The sequence below is a fragment of the Lepidochelys olivacea genome, assembly GCF_965140295.1.
Source record: "Lepidochelys olivacea isolate rLepOli2 genome assembly, chromosome: 6".
Classification (NCBI taxonomy): Eukaryota; Metazoa; Chordata; order Testudines; family Cheloniidae; genus Lepidochelys; species Lepidochelys olivacea.
Window position 1 is genome coordinate 10963743 of NC_140416.1, and position 16140 is coordinate 10979882.

Consider the following 16140-nt stretch of genomic DNA (forward strand, 5'->3'; position numbering starts at 1 on the left):
AGGGCCACGCGGGGCTCTTTGCGGAGGTACAGCCTCCCCAGGCTATTGTACGCATCGTCCATGGATTTGGCTGGCTCCAACTTCCAACCGCTGGATCTTGTTCTACCCTTCTCCACTCGATTAAAGAGCCCTTTAATAGCCAGTCTTTTCGCCCTATGAATGTACTTGGGCACTGTACTTGAGCTACTTCTTGATCTCCTTTTCGATAACCTAAACTGACTGAGCACTGAGAATCTCTTGCTAGCCGGCACTTCTTTCAGCCGGCAAATTGCATTTGTGACTCTTCTCTGTATCCACTCCAGTTTTTCAATAACCTAGTGCCTGCCCGCCCGCTTCGAATCATAGAATATCAGGCTTGGAAGGGACCTCAAGAGGTCATCTAGTCCAACCCCCTGCTCAGAGCAGGACCAATCCCCAACTAAATCATCCGATCCCAGTAGGATACACTGACTAGACCCCTCGATTCCAGGCAACTTGGCCTTCTGATTTTTGGGGCACTTGGGGTGTGCTTGAGCCCTGTTTTTATGCTTTTCTCTGCAACTGTGCAGGCAAGAAACTTATTTTTCTTTTGAATGCACACTGAGGTTCTCAGCTAGTTCCTTGTTTCCAGGAGATGGGGCTTGAAATAAAACATCAGTTACCATGGGACTTGCAATAAAATCCTGAGAGCTGGCAACACTGAAAAGGTAGCGTAACAGGAGGCTTCAATGGGAGGGGGGTCTTAGGGCTGAAGGGTTCGATGGTTATGTTTCCCTTTCACCCTGAGCTTTGCACTTTTCATCCGGCCCCTCCCCACCACCAGGCAGCTCCCCAGGTGCTGCCTCTCTGCTCATCTGATTCACACCCCGCCCCCTCCCCACCACTCACTCACCCTACAAAGCCCCGCTCCCACAGCCTCTCCCCTTATGAGAAGTGGCTGCTAGACAGGGCTTCTTTCTTAGCATCTTCAGCCATGGGGCTGGCCTGTAGGTATTTTGTGGGCTTAGTGCTGCTCTGGTCCCTAAGGATAGCCCTTGGGCAGGGGGACTTCCACAGGATCAGTTTCTCTGTCTTGCAACATGAGTATGACTGTGGAGACTATGGGATGCAGCTGCTGGTCTTTCCCAGCCAGGGCCGCACCGTCCGCTTCAAAGTTGTGGGTAAGTAGCTGCCTGGCTGCTTCATAAGAAAGCTAAGAAGCCTCCTGCTCGTCTGCCCTCTTAGACATGCAGGCGGGTTTTATGGGTCTCTTGTGGAAACCTCTTACTTCTACAGTATGTAATGAGAGCTTTAGGAAGGGAACAAGAAGGTCCTACTCTAGTGCTTTTTGGTGGCCTGGCTGTTGCCCTCAAATCTTGAGTACCCTGGTCTCCTGAAGTGAGAGTTTGTGGCTTCTGTCCCCTGGAGAAAAGACTGGAGATAGCCCTAACCGTTGAATCCAGGTAGCAAAGTCTTTCCTCACAACAGCCTGCTGACCGTGACCCACAAAATAGCAGAGGGTAAAGAGGGAACCCTGCTAGAGGGAGACTGTAAAAGGACATACCAAAATGTGGCTGGGTATCCCAAGCTCTGGTGTAACTTGGCCCTTTGAGCTCCAGACACCTGGATCCTGCGCCCTCTGTGGGCGATCACCTCCCTGTTGTCATGCCCAAGCATGGGATGGGATGGCCTGGCCTGGCCTGGCTCGGCCACTCTCAGCCCTCCTTGTTAGGGTGTTTATTCCTTCACCCACTTACTTCACTGGTCCTTCTCGCATGAACAGAGAGCAACAATACCCGAAGTCCAAAGATGCAAACAATTCAAAGTTTATTGGGGGGAACTTCCAGCAAGCATGATTGCAGTTTCCTTCCTTAGTGTCCTCCTTCCCAGCTCTGACACCACAGAGCCTTACACCTGTGTCCCTGTTCCCATTCCTGCCCATAGCCAGACATTATTCCAATTTCCTTACCCCCATTCCCTGTTCCCATTTCCCCCTTTAACAAAACATGATTCCAATTTCCGCACCCCTGTTCCCATCCCCTCCCACCCACGCCCACTCACTTCCTTATTGACTACAGATTATATAGTCAAACTTGAGTTCTGTTTAGCTATACCTTAACCAATCATTTTCCTGAAATGTAACTAACCAATCCTAACACATTGGTACATGATTATGTGCCCAATTATATCCCACCACCTTAATGAGTTTACACCCAGCAAAATTAATTATACAGCAGACAGAAACCATCACAGAACCAGACAGAGATTATACAGACAGACAAACAATAGGAAAGTGGGAACTATAAATGACAAAAACAATACAGAAGTGAGGATTTCACATCCCAGCTATTGATGAGTGAGTGCTTGCCAGACAGGATGCTATCAAACTAAGTTTCCTTTTACATTTTCTAGGCACTTCCCTTTCTCTGGAGGTGATAGGAATACAATCCTGTCCTGATAAGAGATTGTCCTGATAAGAGAAGGCCCTTATACCAGCAGACAGTGATTTTGATTCTTTCTCTTATACCTCTAGAACTAGCCAAGTGATAAGAATACACCTAAATTCTGAGAGTATAGGCCTTGACAGACAGGCCTGAATATCTATATCCTAACACTCCTGGCTCTAGGTCAGACTTGGTAAATGACGGCCGTCCTGTATCTTTGGAGCTGCTTCCCACCATGCTAAACTCCACTAAACTGAAGGATGTGACAAACCACAGTCGCTGTTCCAAACATGGCTACTTGGCTAAGCTTCATCAAGGGCTTTAACTCTTCCTTACCCACGACCTGTATGACTCTCTCCACAGATGAGTTTGGGACACCCTTCGAAGTTACCAACTGCTCCATTTGTCTCCATTGGGTCACATCTGGCGAGCAAGGAGCGATGATCTTCTCAGCTGGCTACAATGGCTGTCATGTGCAGAAGAAGGTGAGGGGGGTTGGCACGCCTCACCCCAGTGTACCTGAGCAACAACAGAAGCTGGAGATGGGTCCATACCTGCAGTCACAGCAGCCTGTGCAGCTGGGGGGCGCTGCGCTTAGCGCCTACAGAGTCTGTTAGGCCACAATACTGACTGATTGGTGTCTCTTCATTGCAGGATGGGCGTAACCACCTGCAAGTCCGAGTGGAGGAACTGCTGAGCGCCAGGGCCGTCGCTGCCACCTATGATGTGAACATGACCTGCCCCAAGCCCACTGAACGTGACTTAACCCCAGAGGAGACCATGCGCTACGTGCCCCAGCCGCAGCCGGGCCTGGTGCGCCCGGTGCCCCAGCCGCAGCCGGGCCTGGTGCGCCCGGTGCCCCAGCCGCAGCCGGGCCTGGTGCGCCCGGTGCCCCAGCCGCAGCCGGGCCTGGTGCGCCCGGTGCCCCAGCCGCAGCCGGGCCTGGTGCGCCCGGTGCCCCAGCCGCAGCCGGGCCTGGTGCGCCCGGTGCCCCAGCCGCAGCCGGGCCTGGTGCGCCCGGTGCCCCAGCCGCAGCCGGGCCTGGTGCGCCCGGTGCCCCAGCCGCAGCCGGGCCTGGTGCGCCCGGTGCCCCAGCCGCAGCCGGGCCTGGTGCGCCCGGTGCCCCAGCCGCAGCCGGGCCTGGTGCGCCCGGTGCCCCAGCCGCAGCCGGGCCTGGTGCGCCCGGTGCCCCAGCCGCAGCCGGGCCTGGTGCGCCCGGTGCCCCAGCCGCAGCCGGGCCTGGTGCGCCCGGTGCCCCAGCCGCAGCCGGGCCTGGTGCGCCCGGTGCCCCAGCCGCAGCCGGGCCTGGTGCGCCCGGTGCCCCAGCCGCAGCCGGGCCTGGTGCGCCCGGTGCCCCAGCCGCAGCCGGGCCTGGTGCGCCCGGTGCCCCAGCCGCAGCCGGGCCTGGTGCGCCCGGTGCCCCAGCCGCAGCCGGGCCTGGTGCGCCCGGTGCCCCAAATATATCCTCCACCAAGCAACATAGGTGTGTGGGGGTGTCTGTGACCTCTAACTGGTTTGAGTGCATGTGGGTCCCCTCTAATGGAAGGTTTCATGGTCCACTTCTGACTCCTGTGGTGGTCTTCAGAGGAGCTGAACCTTGTCTTGAGCTGGTGTTGACAGTGTTGTAAGCCATAATCAAAAATGAGATTCGTTTAGAAATCATGCTCTTCCCCCACCCGCCCCCAGTTTATTTGAAGGGGAAGGGGTGGCTATTTGCCTTCTGGTTTTTCAAAGTTTAGGGGGAAGGCACTTGCTTCCAAAGTCTGTGAGCTTCTTTGGCTCAAAATCCAGTCACACATGCACCAATGTGTCCTTGCCATTGGCTGCTCAGAGGGGCTTCCCCTGTTCCTCCAGTATCCCAGGGTTTGGGATCTGATGTTGTATCCCTTCATATCTCACCCCCACATCTGCTTGCAATCTGTCTCCTTCACACACACAACCCAAGTGTCTCTCACAGGCTCTTCTCAGCTCTTAGTCCCTCACTCTCCTAGAGTCCTGTCTAGCCCTCCCCCTAAACCAGAGTGGCATCCACTTTGCCTGTAGGTACAGCTTCAGTCTCATGAAAGAAATTCGCAGCCATGTTTATGAGGGACACTTTCCTCTGATCGGCTATGGGGAAATGGTGGCCAACCTGCTAGCTTCTGCCCCATCGTCCGTAAAGGGAGATGGTGACTTCAATAAAGGAAAAATTCATAGAGCAGGCGTCTGCTCACTATTTCATGAGATGGCTCGAGAAACCCACCTCAGAACTGCTAAGTGATAAATTACAGTTGACCACACTGCTGGCTGTGTTGAGGGGGCTGTAGGGTGCAGGTGGGGGCTCTCCTCTGACACAGCAGCAGATCAGGAGCCTGAATTTCCAAGTGACATGTTAAGCCTGCTATCAGAGAAGGGCAACATGCTACATCTGGAGGACAGGGGTGGGGATCTGAGCACAATGCTGTCTGAGGTGGTATGTGGTTTGAGGTTATGGTTGTGGGGGGCAGGGTGAGCTGGGATGGAGGACCACTGTGGGAGCTCTTGCAGCCCTTTGGGGAAGGGGAGGAGGGTTGGACTGGTGTTGAGGTCAGCCACTTGTCCAGAGGTCACTACAGATCTTAAAAAGTCTCTGGGGAAGGGTCTCTTGTGATCTCTTTAGAGGCTCTCTAGCTCTCCTTAATCCACACCCTGCTGTTCTAGGGGCGCATCTCACAGAGGAGCAGTGCCGTGTGGTGGCTGGGAAGATGCCCTGTGCGGATGCCCCAGGCCAAGCTGCTTGCTTCCAGGCTGGCTGCTGTTATGATGAGACTGACCTCACCACTCCCTGCTACTTTGGCAACACAGGTGGGAGACCTGTCCTCATGTCAGGTTATGGAGCCTTTTGTCATCTCTGTCCTGGGAAGCTTGGTGACACACCGTACGTCTCAGATGAGTTTGGTCACCACCTACTAGCATGGTGAACTAGACTTGGATGCAATGTCTTTGTAACCCTCACCCTAGGCTGCAGCTGGCATCAGTTGTGTGCAAAGGGGTTCCTTCCTACATCACGGTCTCTCCTCAGTTGCCTAATGCCTGGCAGATCTTGAGAGCCAACACCAAATGTGTGGTGGCAGAGGAAGACCCATCAGACGGTACAGGCTGGTGCTCCATCATCAGATCGATGGATAACTCTGCCGGCTTGTGTCTCGTTCCTGCACAACATGAGCTGCAATCATGCTGTCTCAGACAAACCCACTTACCCCCATGGGGCTTCATTTGATAGATTCCAAAGCCAGAAGGGACCATTGTGATCACTAGTCTGATTTCCTGTATAACACAAGCTATAGGATTTCCCTGAAATAATTCCTCCAGCAGATCTCTTGGCAGACATCCAGTCTTGCCTTGTCAGTGATGGAGAATCCACCATGACCCTGGACAAACCATTCCAAGAGTTAACTACCCTCGCTCTCAGATCTACACCTTATTTAAATACTTAGACTGTAATCAAGTCACCCCTTAACCTTCTCTCTGTCTAAAGAGACAGAATTTGGTCACTACAAGGCCTGTTTTCTAATATTTCTCATGGCTCTTCTCCAATCTATCATCCTGAGTGTGGCATGGAACTCTTGCCCAATTCCTCTACCAGGAACATCTATACTTAATCCTGCTCCTTTGTGTTGCAGTCACTGTTCAGTGCCTCCTGGATGGTCACTTTGTTCTGGTGGTCTCCAGGGACATGTCTGATCACCCCATCATCCTGGAGAGTGTCCGGCTAGCCTATGCCCAGGCAGGGTGTGACCCCATCAGGATGACTGAGGCTTTTGTGATCTTCCGCTTCCCCCTCATGCAGTGCGGCACCACAGTCCAGGTGAGGGGACACCCACGGGAAGCCAGGGTGAGTGCTCTGCTCAGGGGTTTGGGGGACTAACCTGCCCCATGTCTCCACTCTTCCAGGTGATCCATGACAAACTGATCTATGAGAACCAGCTGATCTCTGGCATCGACATCCGGACTGGGCCAGACGGCTCCATCACCCGGGACAGCACCTTCATGTAAGTTGGCCTGCTCTGTTGACTAGCAAGGAAGTGATGGTGAGCAGTCTTCAGCCCTTCCACAGTGGAAGTGTGAGGCCAGATCCTTTCCCCTGGCAAAGATCTGATCCATCAATTTTCCAGCAGCCTCTCCTGACCACCAAAGGACTTAGGGGATGTTCTACAGGTATGGATTCCCTGCAGTCACAGACATCCCCTTTTCTGAGTGGGGCAATGCACCTGATCCCTAATGGGGCATGGGGCAAAATCTTGCTTTGTGAAGGGAAGGACACTCTGTGCAGCTGACTGTCCAAGAGTCAGGGTTTTACGTTGTCTGATCAAATGCCAACATTGGTCAGCCTCACCTCAGTCCCTGGAAAAATCCTGCAGCAGGTTGTCAAGGAATCCATTCTGAAGCACTCGGAGGAGAGGAAGGTGATCAGGACCAGCCAAAATGGATTCACCAAGGGCAAGTCGTGCCTGACCAACCTGATTGCTTTTTATGATGAGAACTGGCTCTGCGCATGTGGGGAAAGCGGTGGACATGATATACCTTGACTCTAACAAAGTTTGTTACAGTCTCCCACAGTGTTCTTGACAGCAAGTTAAAGAAGTAGGGGCTGGATGAATGAATTAAAGGTGGCTCGAAAGCTGGCTAGATCATCAAGGTCAACGGGTAGCAATCAACAGCTCTGTCTAGTTGGCAGCTGGTATCAAGCGGCATGCCCCAGGCGTCTGTCCTGGGGTTGGTTTTGTTCATTATCATTAATGATCTGGATGATGGGATGGCTTGCTGAGGGTGTAAGTTAATGGATAACACTAAGTTGGGGGGAGAGATGTAGAAAAATTGAAAATTGGGCTAAAAGAAATCTGAGCTTCAATAAGGACGAGTGCAGAGTCCTGCACTTAGGAGGGAAGAATCCCATTCACTGGTACAGGCTGGGGACCGACTGGCTAAGCAGCAGTTCTACAGACAAGGACCTGGGGATTACAGTGTACGAGCAGCTGGCTACGAATGAATAGTGGGCCCTTCTTGCCAAGAAAGCTACTGGTATATTGGGGTGCATTAGTAGGAGCATTGCCAGCAGATGGAGGGAAGTGACGATTCCCCTCTCACCAGCAGTGGTGAAGCCCATCTGGAGTACTGTGTCCAGTTTTGGGCCCTCACCAACAGAAAGGATGTGGAAAAATTGGGAGATTGCCCAGCAGAGGGCAACAAAAATGATTAGGGGGTTGGGGCACATAACTTATGAGGAGAGGCTGAGGGCCCTGGCCTTATTTAGTCTGCAGAAGAGACAAGTGAGGGGGGATTTGATAGCAGCCTTCCCCTACCTGAAGGGGTTCCAAGGAGGATGGAGCTTGGCTGTTCTCAGTGATGGCAGATGACCGAACAAAGAGCAATGGTCTCAAGCTGCAGTGGGGGAGGTCTAGGATGGCTATTGAGGACGGGACTATCCCTCTAGGAGGATGGTGAAGCACTGGAATGGGTTACCTAGGGAAGTGGCAGAATCTCCATCCTTAGAGGTTCTGAATACCTGGCTTGACCAAGCCCTGGCTGGGATGATTTAGTTGGGGTTGGTCCCGCTTTGAGCAGCAGGTTGGACTAGCTGACCACCTGAGGGCTCTTCCAATCCTAATCTTATGATTGTAAATGCCACTTGCTGTGCGATCTCCAATGACAAGTAGGCACAGCCAGCCTGACCCGAGAAGGGCTCCATGGGGCCACCCTGAGGGACTAATAACTCCCTACAGGGTTGGTAGAAAGAAAGCTTGATGTAGGGACTGTTGCCCCCTTACTAACATTCAGTGAGGTGTACTGGTTGGCTAGCTCCCAGTACTAAAAGGGGAAGGATCTCTGGGAAATCAGGACCCTGAGAGTGACAGTCCCCAGGAACAATGGGGAGAGGCCAGTGCTCCAGGTCAGCCTGACTGACAGGGTGGGCAGGCTAATCAGAGTCAGGAGGCCAGGGAGGTCCTGTCCTCCGTGTGAGCTGGATTTGCCTGGGTCACACAGTCAGGTCATGTGTTTCCTTTAACCTTTCCCATGTTTCCTTCTTTCTAAAATAGTTGATTAGATAACTTGCATTTGCTTTACCTTGTATGTAATGGTCATGGGTCAGAAGTGCCCAGTGCAGAGAGAGTACCCCGGAGTGGGGACACCCTAGCCCCAGTCCTAGGTGACCACAGCAGGGTTGGGGGTCGAGCCCCCCCCCCCCTAAATCCTGGGCCTAGCCTTGTTGGGGTTATGAGGACTCTGCCAGACAGGAGAGTGGAGGGGAGCCCTGAAGGGCAGGGAGGCCACTGGATAAAGGAAGTGGGAGCGAGGACTCGGATCCTTTCGCTAGCCCACTTCACCGGGGTAGTGCAGAAGCCAGGAAAGTTCCCCACAAGAGCAGGACTATTCCCCTGCTTACATTGAGAATGCTGCCGAAAGAGATGTGAGGACAAGTAAGCAGGTGCTTCTAGCCTGTCTGAGAAGGCCCCCATGTGGCCGTGCTCAGACACTCCTGCTGAGTCCCTGAGTTGGAGGGAAGAACATCTGAGTTGCTAAAAGGGTTGATCCACTTGCATCCTTGGATGTCTCCCATCCAAGTACTGATAGGGCCTGATCCTGCTTGTCTCGAGCACTAATAAGGTCACTGCCAGACACCATGTGGCCTCAAGCTGAAGTCACAGAGCATCAGCCCCTGTCTCCTCCCTCTGCTCTCTCCTGTGCAGCCTCCATGCTCGCTGCATCTACAATGCCAGTGACTTTCTGCCAGTCCAGGTCGAGGTCTTCTTGCCCCCCACACCTGCTCCAGTCACCCAGGCAGGACCCCTCCGGCTTGAGCTGCGCATCGCCACAGGTAGGTGACCCCTCACTCCAGCACGGAGATCCCATCCCCCTGAAGGACCACAGGTGTCTCAGCTCTGCTCTCCTCCTACCCTCTCCCCCACAGACCCGAGCTACAGATCCTATCTCTCGGAGAGAGACTACCCTGTGGTGAAGGTGCTCAGGGACCCTGTCTACATGGAGGTTCGCATCCTGCACAGAACAGACCCGTCCCTGGTTCTGGTTCTGCACCAGTGCTGGGCCACCCCAAGCGCTAACCCCCTGCAGCAGCCGCAGTGGCCCATCCTGGTGGACGGGTGAGTGGCTGGGATGGAGGGGGAGCATGGCTTGGGGAGGAGGAAGGCGGTTTCCTTGGTCCACCCTTCTCTTATGTCTTGCTCCCAGGTGCCCGTTCCTGGGAGACAACTACAGAACCCAGCTTGTGCCCGTGGGCCCTGCCTCATCTGAGCTGCCCTTCCCGACTCACCACCAGCGCTTCGTCCTCTCCACTTTTGCCTTTGTGGACTCCGCCTCCCAGGTGGCACTTGAGGGAGAGGTGAGAAGGGGCCCACATATAAAGCGGGTGAGGAGGGGGAAGTCGGAGTGCAGGGGCAGGAGCTCCTATTTTAGTCAGGTCCTGACCTCCTCAGTCTCTGCTGAGGCGCTGCACATGCAGAACCAAACCGATAGCTGTGGATCTACTTCCTGCCTCCTACCAGCACTGGCCAGTCACTCACTAACTCCATTCTCACTTGTGTGGATTTTAGGTGTACATTTACTGTAGCGCCTCAGCTTGCTACCCCTCCCGGCTGGAGCCCTGCAGGACCCTGTGCCCATCAGGAGCTGCTACAAGTAAGTCGGAGTGGTCTGAAATCCATGTGGGTTTCTACAAGCTCCCATCCCAAATACCAGAGGACTCATAGTGAACAGAGATCTGCCTGTCCTGCTATATCAGAGGTGGGCAAACTACCACCCACAGGACCATCCTGCCCAGCCCCTGAGTTCCCGGCCGGGGAGGCAAGCCCCCAGCCCCTCCTGTGCTGTCCCTCTCCCTCGCAGCCTCAGCACGCCTCCAGCACTCTGCTCCGGTAGGAGCTGTGAGCTCCCACTGCTCTGAGCAGCATCATAAGGGGGTTGGGATTGGAGAAGGGGCAGAGGGTGTCAGGGGGCAGTCGGGACAGGGGCTGGTTGGATTGGGCAGAGGTTCGGGGGGGCAGTCAGGGGGCATTGGATAGTCATTGGAGTCCAGCAGGGGCTGTCAGGGAGCGGGGGGTTGGATAGGGGTGTGGTCCCATTGGGCAGTTAGGGGCAGGGGTCCTGGGAGGGGGCAGTCAGGAGACAAGGAGTTGGGGGGCAGAGGGGGTTTCTGAGGTGGGCAGTCGGGGGGCAGGAATTGGGAGGGAGCCAGGCTCTTTGGGGAGGCACAGCCTTCCCTACCTGGCCCTCCATATAGTTTTACAGTGCTAATGTGGCCCTCAGGCCAAAAAGTTTGCCCAGCCCTGTGCTATACACTGACTGCAAGGCGTTCAGCCCAGCTCGTTATGTACCTCTACCATGTCCTGTAGCGCTAGCTAGGGTATGATGGGCTAAGACGAAGAGGTAAATGGCCTAATCTCCTACAACTGCCCTATGTAGGAGACAATACTAGAAATTGCCTCTGGAGAGTGGAGTGTCTGCTGCTCCTGATGAAATGGCCTTTCTTCCCAACTTCTCCCACACTTCAAATAAGCAATTCAGGAAGATCTAATACCTGGTACCACAACCTGTCAGGAGGCCTGTAAGGACTCATGGTTGAGTCCATGGTGACGCTGCATTTCATCACGATGGGCCCTCTGGTTGTGAGTGCGCTGGACAGACAGCTCCCTAACTCTCCATTCCATCTGCCAGGAGGCCGCCGGTTCCTGGATATCAACAATGGGACAGGAGAGCCCCAGGACCTGGTGAGTTCTCCTGGCCCTGTGATCTTCCAGGAGAGCCCTGAGCCGTGGAGAGAGCACGTCTATGAGAACAAGGGTGAGGTTTCTGTTAAACCCTAGTAGGACAACTGGCATCTTGCACAGTAACCTGGAATACAGCAAGTCAATGCTGTCTAGGGGGTTCTAATATAAATGTTCATGGGGGGAGGGGGGCTACATGCAGAAGTCACTCCTTGATGATCCATATGTAAGCTAATGCTGGCTGACACCATACCTGTGAGTGCTTCCTATGAGTGGGCCAATGGTGGGTTATATCCTTATCCTATGGACATTCATAGGATGTCTCAAAAACCAGCAAACTTGGGGAAAGCGGGGGGGACACTATGGCACCTCAGTGGTGACTTGTATGCCCTGAGCCTCTGTGGCACTCAATGCACTGGGGCTAGCATTGCCTCAGCCATCCAATAGAGGGCAATCAATGGGATGGTGGTGCTGGCTCACAGTCTAAAAAGTGAGTTGACAATTCAAGTATCTTTCTGATGAAGGCTGGCCTAAGCGGTAGGGGGAGCACCACTGGGGCAGGGAAGTCTAGGTGTCATCTCCACACTTTAGACCCTACAGAAATCTGGATTGTCTTAACCTCTCCTCCTCCTCCTTCAGACCCTGTCTCCAGACTAGACCTGACCCTGGTGCTTCTGGCCATGCTTTCATTGGTGGCTGTGGCTTCTCTCGTTACTGTGACACTACTCCATAGGAGAAGCAGCTGGATGACAAGGTCCCAAATCTTCCATGGCAGATGACTGTAAAATAAGGGAGAGGAGCAGAAATAAAATCTCTGGAGTGCACTAATGTCTTGTGGTAGCATGTGTCCCTCTGGGGGAGGGAACAGCAGTTGTTGAGGCCAGGGGTCTGCTACTAGCCTTGTAGCTCTTCCCCATTCAGCAGCAGAACAGACCTCTCTGCAGGGATAGACACCAGAATAGGATGTGGCATAGAGGACAGGAAGAAGACTGCAAGCTAGCACTAGACAAGGTAAATCAAATGGCTTTCTCTCACTCCTGGGGTCCTATCTGGGGGGAGGGGAAGCCACTCAGCCGAACTAGAGACTTTTTGATTAACTTTACTGTGAATAGCTGGATTCTAACTCCCCTGGGCACGCAATAAGAACTACTGGCGCTTGCCAGTCTCACATGAAGTCCATGTGAGCCAGCTGGGGGACACGCCTAAGTCTGGTAACTAGAAACCCTTGTGTCTTCTGTGGGGGCTGTGGCAGGAGGTGGAGAAGATTTCCCCATTGTGTTAGTGACTGGGAAACCTGATGCTTCAAGACCTTAAGCATCCTGCCTGAGAGCTGGGATCTGCCCCATAACTGGTATCTCCTGCTTCTTGACCCTTAAGCTATATCTCTGGGGCACTCCAAAGCATGGCTGTAGTGCGCACACACAGACCCAAGTGAGCTAGCTTTCATCAAGCTAGTTGAAATAACGGTAGTGGAAGCATGGCCTATACAAGACTAGCTGGGACTCTGGGTCGTACTCCAGTGGGTAGCCTGTGCTGCTGTTGCTCTACTGCTTGATCTGGCTAGGCCAAAGCTACCTCGGCTACATCTACGCACTCACCTCTGTCTACACGGCAATCTACCCTTCTCCATTTGCGTTAGTTTCCTTCCATCTCACCTGGGGAAACTACAGCCCTCCAGCTCCTCTCCAAATCCCCTTCCAACAGCTAAAATCCTCTCCCACTGCTCCTACCACGTCAACACCCTCCACCTACTGTAGAACCCACAGGGACTGTCACGCTAACGTGGTGTAACTGTTCTAACCCCTCTACTACCATCTTCTAGGGTAGCCTACTGTGGGACCGGATCCTGCAGACACTTAATGTGCATGTGGTAATGACTTCATGAGGACTTCACGCATGCATGGAGTTAAGCACGTGCTGAGGGCTGGCCAAGCAACACAAACTGTTCATTAAATGTCAATGTTCATCCTGCAGTAGGCAAAACCAATGCCTCAAAACTCTTCATGGAAAAAACAGAAAGGCATGTGTATCCTAGAAATGCATGGGCACTCGCCTGAGATCTAGGAGACATTGGTTTGAGTCCCTGCTCTGCCTGACTGGGTGCACATGTGTACTCCTGCATCCCAAAATGGAGTGTTGCAAGGTCAGAGTCTTGGACTATAAGAAGATGGCAGCAGGGATCATGCTTTTTGTTACTCTCTGCAAAAAGCATTGTGTGATGGCTTGGCACAATAATGAATGGAAGCCTGGTGGTTTATAGGCACAAGACAATGAATTTGCCATTTGCTAAGATTTCAAAGTAGTATAAAGATCGTGCTGTAGTTGTAAAGGCCGTTGCTTCTGTACTTAAATCATGTACTTGGAGACTAACCATGAGAATTATTGCTGAAAGCTGGGCACTTATCTCCTAGAAGCAACAGAGAAGGAGAGAGACTTGTGTGTATTGCTTGATCACAGGATCGCTCTGAGATTTCACTCTGATGCAGCTGGCAACAAGGCTAACCCAGTCATGGGATACTCGGGTGAGGTATTTCCAGTAGAGAGCGGGAAGTGCTAGTACCATTATACAAGGCACTGGTGAGACCTCATCTGGAATACTGTGTGCAATTTTGGTCTCCCATGTGTAAGATGAATTCAAACTGGACCAGATATGGAGAAGGGCTACTAGTATATCCAGAGAAATGGATAACCTCACTTAGGAGAGGAGACTGAAATACTTTCATTTAGCCTAACCAAAAGAAGGCTGAGGAGAGATAGATGACTGCTCTCTCTAAATGCATCAAAGGGATTACTGTCAGAGAGGAATTAACATAAACACCAACGTGGACACAAGAACAAATGGATATAAACTGGCTATAAGCAAGTCTAGGCTTTAGATTAGACAAAAGTTTCTCTATCAGAGTTGTGAGATTCTGGAGCAACCTTTGAAAGGGAGTGGGGGGGCGGTAAAAAGCGTAACTGGCGTCAAGACTGAGCTTAATAAGTTTATGGAGGGGAGGGGAGGATGAGACTGCCTACAATGGCACACGAGCGCTCTGTGACTGCGAGCTGCAAAGATCTGCAAGGGCTGGTTTAAAGGACACCAGATGGGGAGGGCTCTGAGTTACTATAGAAAATTCTTTCCCCAAGGTATCTAGCTGGTGGGTCTTGCCCACATGTTCAGGGTCTCACTGATCACCATTTTGGGGATTGGGAAGGAATTTCCCCCATGTCAGAGACCCTGTCGGTGGGGGTTTGCCGTCCTCTCCAGCACCGGTCACGGGTCACTTGCAGGTTTAAACTAATGTAAATGGGGGGATTCTGTTTAGTTTTGTCTTTATATCATTATTTGAGGACATCGCTAACTCAGACAGAGGTCATGGGTCTATTGCAGGAGTGGGTGGGTGAGGTTCTGTAGCCTGTAATGTGCAGGGGCTCAGACTACTCAGGAGCTCAGGTCCCTTCTGGCCTTAAAGTCTGTGACAGAAGAGAGGGGGTTCCCTGAAAGCTCAATAGTGGCAGCGGACAGCCAACTATAAGCAGTAACGCAACACTGGAGATACAAGTTGCATGCAGCTGGATGGGTGCCTGTGACTTTCCTTCTACCAGCTAAATGATGTGACAATGCAGTCAGCATAGACAATCCTGCACATGAAAGACTTGGTATCATCTTGGCACAGAAGTAAGACATATAATTGCCTTAGGGTACCAGAAACAATCCAAAGGGAGTGGTGCAAGCTACAATGTTTGAATGAGGATTGCCAGCACTGATCTGTGCCAGGATAGAACAATAGCAATAAGCTGTTTCCTCCAACAACTCAATGGTGTATTTAAATGATGCAAAACTGGGGGTCAATACTGGCTGATGGGCAGTTATGGGGGGGGGGGGCAGCAGTGTGCTTTCCAGGACTACAGTGATGGAAGGGGAAGGCTTAGCTAACCAAACTACCCTGGAGCCAATACAATAGGGTGGCAGCAGAAGAACAAGTTTCAGACACACGGGTGTAAGTTCTGTATTTCTGCTACTGCTCCCTATTAAAATCTTTAAACGGAAAAACCTGGCCATCCCTAATTCTAAAGGCAGGGTGAAGAAGAAGGGAGGCCTCAGTAGACTACTGAAAGGCCAGTTCTGAAGATGTATAAAATGTCATTGCGTGGGGTTTCTTCCAGACACTGAAGGTGAGGGATGATTTTCCCGTGACAGAAAAGGTCTGCTTCAAAGTCCATGGGAATCCTTCCATTGACTTCTGGAGCAGAGACACCAGACAGGAGAGAGTTGGAGGAGAGGATGAAACTTCTCCACTTAGGGGAAAAGTGCTGAGTATGATAGAAAAATGGCCAAATGTTTCTCCTGCTGAAGTAGGGAGACTTGGGCCTGGTCTACAGTACGCAGTTATTTCCGAATTAGGCGAGTTACCTCGAAATAAAACTGGTTCCATCCACACGACCAAACCAGTTTTTTCAATTTAAAGGGCTCTTTACTCCGATTTCTGTACTCCACCTTGGCAAGTGGAGTAACACTAAAACTGAGATCGCAGTTCCGGGTTAGAGGTACTGTGGACGCAATTTGACAATATTAGCCTCCAGGAGCTATCCCAGAATGCTCCCTTGTGACCGCTCCGGACAACTCTCTGAACTCCGATGTACGAGCCAGGTAGACAGTAAAAGCCCCTGGAACTTTTGAATTTCCTGTTTGGTCACCATCAGCACAGTCCACCAGCACAGGAGACCGTGCAGAGTCCACCATCTCAAGAGACCACGCAGTCCCGGATTCGCAGACAAGCTCCAGCTTGGTCTGAACGGGAGGTACTGGATCTCATTGCATGTTGGGGAGACGAATCTCTTCTGGCACAACTATGTTCCAAAAAAAGGAACGCAAATACGTACATTAAACTCTCCACTGCCATGACGAAAAGAGGCTACTCCAGGGACACAGAACAGTGTCGTACAAAAAAAATCAAGGAGCTGCAAGCTGAATTCTGTTGCCCGGCCGCATGTGATGGCTTACTCACACCAAAGTG

General features: G+C 52.4%; 1 pseudogene across 1 annotated transcript; it reads left to right on the top strand.

Annotated features, from left to right (window-relative positions):
• The first annotated feature begins 905 nt into the window (after positions 1-905).
• LOC311523017 (zona pellucida sperm-binding protein 1-like) lies at positions 906-11954 on the top strand (annotated as a pseudogene). The gene is made up of 13 exons: positions 906-1139; positions 2766-2887; positions 3057-3200; positions 3432-3885; positions 5082-5225; positions 6044-6228; positions 6315-6412; positions 9110-9237; positions 9331-9520; positions 9609-9759; positions 9971-10055; positions 11091-11216; positions 11780-11954. The product of its transcript is annotated as a zona pellucida sperm-binding protein 1-like (transcript).
• The last annotated feature ends 4186 nt before the right edge of the window (positions 11955-16140 follow it).